At 40.9% G+C, this 9,618-nt stretch overlaps 1 protein-coding gene across 2 annotated transcripts in view; it reads right to left on the bottom strand.

Moving 5' to 3' along the window:
* Window positions 1-6,615, bottom strand: part of LOC116706202 (tyrosine-protein phosphatase non-receptor type 14) — a 54,253-nt gene extending 47,638 nt beyond the window's left edge. Inside the window, exon 1 of one of the 2 annotated variants that reach the window (XM_032542895.1) lies at window positions 6,506-6,615. The gene's annotated coding sequence lies outside the window, so the exon portion shown is untranslated. Of the gene's footprint in view, window positions 1-6,224 lie in introns of both variants that reach the window. The other variant, XM_032542894.1, reaches the window with a different exon arrangement.
* Window positions 6,616-9,618: the final 3,003 nt, after the last annotated feature.

The following is a 9,618-nucleotide window of genomic DNA, read 5'->3' as shown; positions in this document are numbered from 1 at the left end:
TATTGTAAACTTGGTGCTACACAGTGCGGGAACAGAGAGTTTGACAGGTGTAGCAACAGTGGCTATAAGGAGCCGGGTTTAACAACCAGTCAGTCCTATGTGTCAACAGCTGACAAAAGACGATATAAAATCAGTAAAACACCAATGTTGACACAGGTTTCCCCCTTAGGGTGTGATGTTTTGCTGCCTGTCATCTCTCGACTCACTCAGGTGTGGATTCAGCACACAGAGGCCACCTGAGAATTAAAACCAAACCAAAACAAACCACTACAGCCAGCCAATCAGCATTACATGACAAACCCACAACCATTTAGTTGCTTATCTGTAGATCAACCACAACAGAAAAATCACATATAATGTTTTGCTTTAATAATTACTTTTACATTTTGGACACATAGACAAGATGTAAAAACAATTATTTCCACGCATCTGCACAGTAATGGCGTTTTTCCACTACAAGGTACCTCCTCGACTCGCCTTGACTCTAATCGCCTTTTTTGGTTTTCCATTATAAAAAGAGGCTAACAGGTTCTGTTTTTAATACGAGCAGGTACCATGTAACGAAAAAAAGCCGTAACAGAGCTGCCGGTCTGGGTGCCTGAGTCTCTCTCAGGGCAGCCTGTCTGTCGCTTTGCTCCATTCGCATCCACACAATAGCGGGAACAAAACAGCACTTTGTCGCCTACTGCTAAGACCATTAGACACAGGCCACCAAGAGCTGAGGACGCAAGTGTAGCGTGTGTAACTCAATCAATCTGATCTCTGTTGCTTGTCTCTGTCTGAAATACCAACACCACCCCCTTTCCTCCTCCCCTCCTGTTACACATGAGCGCTGTAGCAAAACAAAGGGGTTAAGTGCTTCACAGCTCGTAACTACTCTTCCTCCGGCATACTCTTTTTACAGTTTGGTCTACAAGCATAAACCAGGCCTGGAACACAAGGAAAATCAAGTAGTAATTGCAGCTAATAATAGTATTATAATTATATTCCCTTTTCATTTGCTAAGTACGTTTACACTTGCATCTAACCCATTGTTACTAATTAGGAGCAGTGGGCAGCCATAGTCTGGTGCCCGGAGACCAACTCCAGTTGTAATGCCATTACCTACGTCAAGGGCAATGACAGGAGTTACCCAGCACGCAGGGGTTTATGTGTCATAATGTGCTCAGGATACCTTTTCTGATCATAGACGAAATGTGATAAAAGGTCAATTTGCTTGTTTCACCTAACTAACAGTCCAAAAGAAATATTTATTTGATAACCATTATAGGCTTTCAAAACCTTTTTTTTTCCTTAAATACATTATCTAAATAGATGCCATTCTTAATAAATCATTTAGTCCATAAAATGTTAAAAGACAATATGAAATTGCTCTTCATCCAACTTACAGTTCAAAGCTCAAACATTTACAATTCTATAAATCAGAAAAAGAGAAAAACAGAATGTCAACAAAATGATTGTTGACTAATAGTATAGTCTCCTTTCAGAGTTTGCAGTCACACAGAGAACTCCTAACTCGACTATATTTCGACTGCATAGGTCTAAGAATTGTGTCACTTGCTGTATTGTCGTAACTGAAAAAGATGTATTCATTATTAATAAATATTTAATAATTAAGGGAAAATTTAACTGTTTTGCTCTGTTACACACAGGCCTTAAATACACACATGCATAGGACCAAATGAAGAGATGTCAGAGTGAGGGAGTTGCAGCTGCCGATGCAGTTAGGGGTTTGGTGCCTTGCTCAAGGGCACCTTTGCAGTGCCCAAGAAGTGATCTGGCAACTCTCCACCTACCAAGTCCACACTCCGTATGGGGACTCGAACCGGAGACACTCCGGTTCCTAAGCCAAGTCCCAATGGGATCAGCTACTGACACTCGCAAAAAGCCACCCTTTTATCCAAAAGAGATCAAACTTAAAAAAAACATCCTCTCCAAAATAGCCAGGTTTGGTCTGATATTTACTTTATTACTTAAAAAATAAAAATAAAAAATAAAAACTTTCTTACCCTGGAGCTAAAACAAGCTCAGTAGTGAGATGTTTTTTTGGGGCTCTGAAGTGTGGACACATACAGCCAAAGTAGGTCAAACATCATCTCTGGGAGCTGACCCCAGATCAGACTTGACTTGACTTGACTTGACTTGACTGAACCTTGCTGCCCATTTCACTGGGCAATAAAACTCAAACAAATATGACAAAAAAACACTTACAGTATATAAACATGCATGCACACTACACAAGTGTTCTCTCCACATGTCTAAGGGACAGCAGCAGTCTGTGATTCTGCGAGAGAGAGAGAGAGAGAGTGTGAGTGAGTGAGTGAGTGAGTGAGTGAGTGAGTGAGTGAGTGAGTGAGTGAGTGTGGTGTGTGTGTGTGTGTGTGTGGCGCCAGACAAATAAAAACAGTAGACCTTGCTTTATGTTTCCTCACCTAAAAGGAATGAACTTAAATATATGTTCTACAATATACGGTATCCTTTCTTCCACACAATCCTGCACACACACACACACACACACACACACACACACACACACACACACGGACATACTGTCTGTAACACACAAACATTAGCAGCTGCAAACAGATGGTGGAGCCAGGCGGCCAGACTGTGTGTTTCTAACAATCGCATCTGCTTTTTCACTTTCCAGCCCCCCCCAGCTCTGAGACAAAGACGCATATACTTGACACACACACACACACACACACACACGTTCTTTCTACTACATGAGCGCACAGGGACGATCACAAACAACAAGGGGTGGAAATCATGAAACCTTTGAAATTGTTTGAGGACATTCGACTGTAAATAACTGCCACTGTTTGAAAATGACAGGGATTAAGGAATGTTCTAAAAAAAATCCACTAGATCGTCCAGGGTTGAGCAATATGACGATATATACTTTATCATCAAAACAATATAATATCTATAATGTCTATTGTATCGCAATTTTGAAAACCAGCAGCCGAACCGCGCTACACAATATTTACATCATTTGGCCATGGTTCTTTAATAACTTTGGGGCTCCACATTATGTCTGACGGCACACAATATACCCCTAAATATAGTATATTTAATAAAACATAATAGCAATATGTGTTCATGGGCTGCAGCACTGTGCCGCAGTAATAAATAGGGAATGCCCATTGTTTCAGACTGACATATCCATCTAAACACTGTCACTACAACATGAAGACCGGGAGGATCAAAGAAGGATCCAGCTTATCACTGGCCAGAGACTGTGTTTAACCAACAATGACGTAGCGCTGCCAACTCATCCCGTGGCTGGGACATCTGGGGATTGATGACATGGAGGCAGGGAGGGTTTGGAGATATGATGGAGAGAAAGAGTGCAGTGTGCGTGTGTGTGTGTGTGTGTGTGTGTGTGTGTGTGTGTGTGTGTGTGTGTGTCCCAGCACCAAATTAAGAAAATAAAGGCTTAAGATAAGTAAGGATATGGAGAACAGGGCAGAAAGGGAAGAAGAGGTGGGACAACGGTGTTACAGGCTCTTATCATGTTGGTGCAGTTGCTCAGGACGAAGTGGGGGGGGGCGAGGTGAGACTGAGGGGAGGATGGAAGGAGGGAGTGACGGGCAGTGAGGCTGATAGCGGCGGCTTTTCACTCAACAACAGAAACATGGGACCATCATAAACCCGTCGGCCACCACGTCTGCTCCAGCCAAACCACGGTGCTGTTCACATTTTCCATGAACCCCCTCCTCCTGGGAACCACATCACACTCACACATCCATACATACAAACACAACTCCACACACACATGCTCAATCACAAAAAAGCCACAAAGTGTTTTCTCACAGCTGAACCTCAAGGCACTAACACTAACAGGGACCTCAACAGCACCGGGTTTACAGGCCTATGAAAGCAGCAACACTTTGGAGTTGCTGCTGCTGACATCCAGCTGTATCTAACATGCATAATGGCCACGAGGAAAGGAATATTCACACATTTTAAACTTGAGATCAAATGGAAAATATCTCTGCCTGATGCTCTATTAGGAGAAAAGTGAAATGGGATAATCACATACAAGGTTGCTCACAAAATATGTGGCCAGCATCATGGGAAAAGTAACATTTGGGCTGATAAGGAGGAAAGGGGTCTGACTTGTGGGGGGGGGCAGGGCCGGCAGTGATTGACAGCTGGCCCACAGCACCTGGAAGGTGGAGTGTGGGAGAGTTGGGCAGGTCGCAGCACGCTCTCTGCTCTGTTGTGGTCTGCAGCCGGAGAGCACAGCACTTACACAACTCTGACAAATGCTTCTCTAATGCACTTCCCACACACACACACACACACACACGAGTTACTGATCAATCGCAGTCTCATTCATAAACCCAGCTCGCACAATATTGTATATTATACTATTTAATATTATTAGTATCACTTTATAATACAAATTATTATTATTATTGCTCTCCTAAAACTCAGATTAATATTTTCTTTACATTAAAGGCGAGGCTTTGATTGGAATTTGGGGTGACACAGCTAAACTCTATAGGAAAATCATGAGGAATAATTGCATTTATGGCTGCAGCTATTGATTTTAACACTAAATTGTTTATTATAAAATGTCAAAAAAAATTAAAATGCCCCGTTAAATGCCTGCTAAAAAGTCATCTTAATTTTATCGTTAATTTTGACAGCCTCACTTTCAATCACAACAACTTGATTTCTTTACTTCATCAGAACTTCCTTCAGATAGTAAGAAAGATGTCCCAGCCTTTTCTCTGCAGCATTACAAGAGCAGCACATGTTGACTTTGAGGGAATTATATACATTTCATGGCCTTCAGTTAAACTGCTACGACAATAACAAAAACTTCTTCTCCCTCCCTCTCTTCCTGTGCTACAGCGTGAGCACTTGACCAAAATTACAGGTATGACTGCCCCACATAGCAATCAAATGGCCGTTAGACTGAAATGACCACTGGCTACACAAACAATGGCCACTTTTCCTTTGCAGTAAACACCTACTATAATCTTACCATGCTGAACATAAACAAAGCATGCCTTTGGGACTTGGCATTAACATGTCAGGAGCACCTGAAACTTTCCTTTTGTTTTCAAATATGACAGAAGACCTGGAAGGCGATGATGGTGATGAGAAGCATGGATGAAGGCGGAACCTACAACTCTGACTTTTGGTCCTTTAAATCCTCTACCAGCGTTTTAAAAGTGGTGCGTACTTCCAAGCCACTTGCTCTGGCACCATATAATTTACACAGCATGCCTTTGAGCTTATACAGACAGCCAGATGTGTGTGTGTGTGTGTGTGTGTGTGTGTGTGTGTGTGTGTGTGTGTGTGTGTGTGTGTGTGTGTGTGTAGCCTACGCCTCCCGCAGCTATGCTATATTTGCCTTTACAGAACTCTCCCCTTCTTTTTTTTACAGTAATGGTGGTAGTCCAAGGTGCATGTCCAAACACATCTTTTACATACTCTTACACCAACATGTGTAGGGTGTGAGCAGGGCATACCAAAATGATAACGTCATCATCACCAGGCTCATCATTTAACCCATTAATGGAAAACTGTAATCACCTTTGAGACGCATGCATGTGCAGCTCTCAGTCTCTTGTCTTTACCTGGATGATTCTCTGCATTGTACACTAACATCACAGTCAACAGGTCAAATAGCTTCTGGTAATGTAGGTAGTTTTCAGTGTACACTTGTTATTTCTAGATGTAATACCAGAGGATGATCTAGATCATCCAGGTGGTGTAATCTCTGTCAGGCATGTCTGGCCCATTTTCCTCCCCAAGAGATGTCATGCTGGAGGGGGGTCCTGCCCTGCAGAGGGCTTCCTTCTGTCCCTTTAGCCAAGTGCATTAATACAACTTAACTGGATGTTTTAGGCTGCTCTGATTGGAGGTGTAACACTTCACACTGTTTTGCAGTTATCTGCAGGTTATTTAGCTTCCTCACACCAAGCAGTAGACTACCTCTTATTAAGAGGGGAGGGGGACTGGGGGCTCTGTCTGTCTGTATTTTAATGTATGTTTATCTGGTGGAGGACGGGGGTGGGGTCTTAGCATGAGAATATTTGGGATCGCGTGCGTGCACCTACGTGGCCAAGCCATTTGGCCTACATTTTAACACTGCTGAGTGAGACTTTAAAAGAATTTCTCCCAACTTCAGGAATGTATAGACGTTTTGGAAACAAACAGGAGCATAACTAAACTCTCCTGTTTTTTTAAATACGACAACTCACCCTCGATCCTGTGCTACATGCCGTTCCTGCTACCCGCCAGAGAAACTCCTCTCTGCTCGACGGCGTTGAACCTCACAGTAAACAGATACTCGTCATGTCGTTTCTCCTTATAAATACATTCCCATGTAGAAACACAAATCTCGAGAGACTCTTGAATCATGCGAGCGCAACTTCCAGAACAAAAAAGATTAAACACAGTCCTGTCGTGGTTTCAACTTTTTTTTTTAAAGTTGTTCGCGGAGCACAAAAGTTATAAAACCCAGTTAGGAAAAGTTCTCCACCTCGGCCGTGGATAACTCCGACGTGGTCTGATTCTCGCGCAGGGACTTGTTCTTCTGTGTGTTTATAGTAGTGGTACCTCTTGTCCAATGGTGGCGTTCAGGACGGGGGAAGAGAGCGAGAGGCGCATATGCTGCATTCAAAAGCAGCGGAAAATATTGGAATTTCGAACTTTAGTTTAAGAAGGTGTAAAGTTCCGGTTCGGGACCCTCACAAAGGGTCGCATAAGAAATCCGAGAGGTCACGAGATGATTAGAAGGATAGAAGGCAGGCTGCATTAAACTATTTAATCAAATTTTCAGACTTTTCTTTGCTTTCTTGGGAATACATGGAAACGTGTATCTCTACATATTATTAAAATAAAACAAGGAAGATCAACTGAGGGTGAAAGTTATTAATTGCATAGCAACTTACGTAAAGAAATAGTTCACATTTTGGGAAATATACTGTTATAGCTTTAACTAACTTTCTATTTTTACACTTAATAATGGTTAATAATGATACAATTAGCAGGTAGTCTAGCTTTGCCAGACCCTCCTCCAAAGTGTTCTGAAGGAGGGTCTGGTATGCCACATAGCATTCTGGGATGGTAGGAAAACGTGCTCTGGTTTAATGGCATTTCTTTAAACCAATCAAAATTGTCATGGGCGGTGCTAAACTCCGCACAGAGCTGCTGCAAAATAGTATACTATTATAATACTAATACTATAATAATAGAGAAAACTCAGATTGGACAGACAGTCCAGCTAGCTGTCTCAATTTACCATGCAGAGATCTAAGCAGCAGTTAACAATAGTCTTCATAAATCCACGGAATTTAAAATACCAAGACAAAGAAAGCGGAAGGAAACGGAAAATACATGCATCCGGCGGAATTTCCTGCCACATCGAAGCAATCCAGAATTCATTCAATCCTTCACGGATATGGAAAAATTAGCGGGCTTCCCGGAAGGTGGATTTTGTTTCTTTTAACAGAACTAAGCTGGCTGTTTGCCCTTGTTTCCAGTCTTTGTGCTAAGCTAGGCTAACTGGTTGTACCTTCATATTTAGCATAAAGACGTGATTGAGAGTGGTGTCAATGTTATCATCTTATTCTCAGCAACCAAGTGAATTAGTGTTTCCCAAAAGCCAAACTTAAAAACTTATTCTGCTTATTGGTATAAAAAAAAGTTTACAAAAAAGGCTAGTCAAATATATGCAGGCCTATCCATGTTAATTTTATCCACTAAAAATAAATAGGCTATAAGTGCACAAATCCCTACATATGTTAGAGCTCGGAGGTCGCAGCCACGTCGGGGACCGTGAAGGCAGCAGCGGGTACAGATGCCTCCTAAGCCCCGCCCTCTCCACTCTGACATCAGATTGGAGGAATCTGAGGAATGCTGGGCTCCTGGGAGAAGTCCTCCTCGTTTAATGGTTTTCCAGGGGCCATAGAGGTGACTAAACGGCGAACAAAAGAGGTCCCCTCACAAATTTATGCCCCCCCCTTTTTTTGCCTTTTACCCAGGGATGAGTTACAGCCTCGGTGGGGCAATTTATTTGCATAACCTACATTTTTACAACATGTAGGCTTGAGTAGGCAAATCTTGACATAATTTCACAAAATATATAGTATATTTTGATATATTATTATATGATATAATATAAACACTTTATTTACCAAGTAGATTTTACACATACAATGAAAGTATCTTTTGCATTTAACCCATCCTAACTAGTTAGGAGCAGTGGTTAGCCATAGTCCGGCACTTGGGAAATATATGAGCTTGCTCCTTAGTTAGTTAGTTAGTTAATTAGTTAATTAGTCAGTCAGTCAGTTAAGTAATTAGTTAGTTAGTTAGAACATTTTGTATACATAGTTGTATATACTTTCATCATGTTGCCCCATGCTTCTGTTTTGTTTCATTCTGTTATAACCACATTTAACAAGTCCATATTTATCTCGTTTGATATGCAGCCTGCTGCAATAAATTGTCACCCACTTGCTGTCATGCTTTTATGAGCCCCTGGAGTCCATAGTGATCTCATTATAGCTTTTTCAAGGCAAACTCCATAAAAAGCACAGCAAATGATTCATCCTTGTAGCATACAAGAAGCTCACAGGAACATTTAAAGGTACCATAGGAGAGTAAAAAAATAGAGGAAATAGCCCTAGAAGTTTTTTATACATGTATTAAAGCAATCTTCTGTTAAGGATCAATATGGGGTTCAATAAGAGAAAAAGTAAAGGGTTATAAAGAACTTATTGTGGTCCTCTAAAATTAGTCTTCAGCTCTTATTTAGTTAAAAACAAGTGTATACATTGTGAAATTACACATACTCAATGGCCAATATAATTTCTGTAGGTGTTTTTACTTAGTGATTAGTGCAAAGGATCCAACAATAAATAAAAAAGAACAAATCCACTCAGCAGAAGAAAGACAACCCTGCTTTTATTTGTGATCAAATTGCAGCCTCTTGTGGCTAAACTGCAACTTACAGCAGCGGCAAGCAGCACAAGAAAACCAGCTGGGCAATAATATCACACAATAATTATTATTAGAAAGAGGCACTTCCAAACATGTGTTTACAAAGTTCTGAAAAAGAGTAAAACCAGATAAATATATACATATATATATATATATATATATATATATATATATATATATATAGAGAGAGAGAGAGAGAGAGAGAGAGAGAGAGACAGACAGAGAGAGAGAGTACACAATACATCATCTGAGCAAATATTTGCCGAGACTTATAAACTTTGGGATAAATACAAACAAATATCTGATGATGCATGCGCTCCCTGCAAATAATCTCACTCACTCTGACTCCAGAGAGAGCCTATATATATTATATACGGATATTTGCCATATATATATACATACATATACAGATCAAATATCAGTATTCAGTATCACTTTGATATCAGGCTGGCAGATGAAGCAGGCAGTCCCAATTCCAGATCTACATATAATAATACACCACCAGAGGTCTCAATCTTAATAGACCAGAATGTCATACACCCAAAGGAAACATTACATTTTCAGAAGGGGTTTACTTTTTTTTTTATAGCTTTTCTCCAAGGAGAAAACCATGTTGCTACTGTGCTTCTGTCCAAATCTTACAAATAA

Source organism: Etheostoma spectabile, chromosome 18 (assembly GCF_008692095.1).
Source record: "Etheostoma spectabile isolate EspeVRDwgs_2016 chromosome 18, UIUC_Espe_1.0, whole genome shotgun sequence".
In the NCBI taxonomy this organism is placed as follows: Eukaryota; Metazoa; Chordata; class Actinopteri; order Perciformes; family Percidae; genus Etheostoma; species Etheostoma spectabile.
The sequence above is the reverse complement of the archived record's forward strand: the minus strand, read 5'-3'. Positions and strand labels throughout refer to the sequence as shown.